Genomic DNA, 3,072 nt, shown 5'->3' on the forward strand with positions numbered 1-3,072 from the left:
CTCTCTCTCTTCCCCCCCAGTCGCTCTCTCTCTTCCCCCCCAGTCGCTCTCTCTCTTCCCCCCCAGTCGCTCTCTCTCTTCCCCCCCAGTCGCTCTCTCTCTTCCCCCCCAGTCGCTCTCTCTCTTCCCCCCCAGTCGCTCTCTCTCTTCCCCCCAGTCGCTCTCTCTCTTCCCCCCAGTCGCTCTCTCTCTTCCCCCCCAGTCGCTCTCTCTCTTCCCCCCAGTCGCTCTCTCTCTTCCCCCCCAGTCGCTCTCTCTCTTCCCCCCCAGTCGCTCTCTCTCTTCCCCCCCAGTCGCTCTCTCTCTTCCCCCCCAGTCGCTCTCTCTCTTCCCCCCCAGTCGCTCTCTCTCTTCCCCCCCAGTCGCTCTCTCTCTTCCCCCCCAGTCGCTCTCTCTCTTCCCCCCCGTCGCTCTCTCTCGCTCCCCCCCCAGTCGCTCTCTCTCTTCCCCCCCAGTCGCTCTCTCTCTTCCCCCCCAGTCGCTCTCTCTCTTCCCCCCCAGTCGCTCTCTCTCTTCCCCCCCAGTCGCTCTCTCTCTTCCCCCCCAGTCGCTCTCTCTCTTCCCCCCCAGTCGCTCTCTCTCTTCCCCCCCAGTCGCTCTCTCTCTTCCCCCGAGTCGCTCTCTCTCTCTCTTCCAACAACAACATGCCCTCAAAAAAGCCTCGGCACCGCCGGGCACTCGAGCTAGTAAATATATATAAAGCAGTTGGTTTGTATGTCTGTCTGTCCCATGCCTGTCTGTCCGCTATACACTCAAAAGTAATATAGCGTACCTACACATATGTTACATCAAAAGAAAGCTGATGATCAGGGGACTGTCATAGCCATATTTACTTTTTGGTCAGCCAAATATTGTTCCAACAGTATACAAAAAACTTTCAAAAATCTGCTAATTAGCGGTTGACCAATCCTACCGCTCATTAGCATTGAGTGACGTGATGGTTGACCAATCCTACAGTTCATTGACCTGATGGTTGACCAATCGGTGCGTCACAGGCGGAACCTAATCCTGCAGCCTCCGAAACCTTGCCGCCATTTTTCCCCCTGCTTTTCCTCAACAGTGAGCGGGGCAGCTGTGTCCTCCCGCCGGAGCGGGAGGTGAGTTGGGGTCACTCAGGCCGGGCCTCACAACTGCTTGGCCCGAGACACAGAGTGGGGGAGCGCCAGCGGGCTGCCATGAATCGCGCCGCCCGAGACAGCAGCGGCCGGCCGTCAACCGCGCGGCCCGAGACACAGAGCAGTGGAGCGGCAATGGGCGGCCATCAACCGCTCGGCCCCAGACACAGAGCGGGGGAGCGGCAGTGGCCGGCCATCAACCACGTGGCCCTCTAAACTGCCCTGGCAACGCTGGGCCCCCCCAGCTATTACCTCATAAAGGACACATCGCAGCTCAGGTGAAAATTTATAAGTATAGTTTCTGATTAAGAAATTGAACTTAACTAGATCAATATCGTCCTGAAATAAACTAGCAGAATTTCACAAGGGCACTTTAGAACTTGACATCGATAATGATACAAAGCAGAGCCATGGTCATAAAGTGACAGAGAGGGGAAGATTGGGAGGGGTGAGCAAATATCTGGCTGCAAATATGATTCCTGTGAGGATGGTTGAAGCAGCTGTAGAAGAGATGGTTTAGGAGAGTAGAGCCAAAGTGCTTTCACTAATTGTGTGACAAAGGAAGCATATACGCCCAATCGGCCACAAATCAATTGACTTAAGCTTGTAAGGATGGAGATAAAATTGGAGGTGATTTGTAAGAAATATCGTGAATCGGAGGACCAGGTGTTTAAGGTTGTTACATTCGAGGACAGGAAGCTAGATTGACAGAATGGCGAGTAGGAATTGGTGTGGGACAGGGACGTCTGGTTTAGTTGTAGTTTGTTGACAGTGGCGTTAGGAGCCCAGAAAGGAAGGCATTGTAATAATCGAGATAAGAGCTGACAAATCCATGGATCAGTGTTCCAGGGTCGTGGGAGTGAGGTGGGTAGAAAGGGAATCCATGCAGTGCAGATTTTAAAAACAATGTTAATTCTACATATGGTGCCAGGTTGAATTTGTAATGCTTGGAACGGTTTCATGCTATTCATGAAATAAGTTTGTTTGATTCCAGCACAAAGTCACACAACCGCGATCACAGCAACAGTTTTTCCAGTTTTTGTGCTCGCTGCCCTGACTGCACTGGTTTTCTTCAAACTTCGGATGAAGAAACAAGGTGAGCAGTGTCTTGTGGGCAGGTGATATGCTCGACAGTCACGGGACGGCATTCATTACCCTCTATATTCAGATGCAGCTTTTGAAATGTAACAGACTGATTTGAGAGGGAGATGCACAGTGTGGGCGGGAGAGCAAAGAGGTATTTACACAGATGAGTTTGGATCGAGGATATGTTTCCGCTTCTACCATTCTCAAAAGCTATAAATCTGTGTGAGGGGGGAGAATAATTACTGGCACTTGGTTAGGAAGAGAATGTGAAATCTGATAGATGATTTGTAATGCTTGGTGTTAACGTAAAGTTTTCTGGACGTTCTTTGTGCTTTCGTGCTCTGTTTTATATAATTATTGATATAAATGCACGTTTGTAACAGTTTCTAATTATTATCAATGAAAATGTTTACTCTTTGGCGATTACTTAAGGAAATCCAAACCATCTCTAGGCAGTAAGAGTGCCATATTTATTGCACAACTTGCTGAAATATGTCTCTTCCTATTTTATCCAGACAATTCCTCAAGTGTTTCACAGCAGCAGGGGTAAGTCTGCAAAATCTTTATATTAGTCAGATGTAACTAGATCCATGATTATACTGAATGCTGAAAATCCTCTTTGGCACAGGTGCAAATTATACGCCCCTGAATGGAATTGAATATCAGTCTGGACATAGAGAGGCATTAGGTGCACTACCACCAGTTATGCGTCCCCGTACAAATCGAATTTCCCCCATAGTCTTGATATAGCTCCGATGGAGATGGTTACAGTTTTTAAGAGCCAAATTTTATCTTTTTTGTTTTGCTTTTTAGTTTATCAACAGGTCAGTCAGCCTATCATAGTTATTGGAAACCATTATTAGGGATAAAA

The sequence above is a fragment of the Somniosus microcephalus genome, unplaced genomic scaffold (genome assembly GCF_052327205.1).
Source record: "Somniosus microcephalus isolate GS21.2 unplaced genomic scaffold, FLI_Smic_1.0 unresolved_chr9, whole genome shotgun sequence".
NCBI lineage: Eukaryota > Metazoa > Chordata > Chondrichthyes > Squaliformes > Somniosidae > Somniosus > Somniosus microcephalus.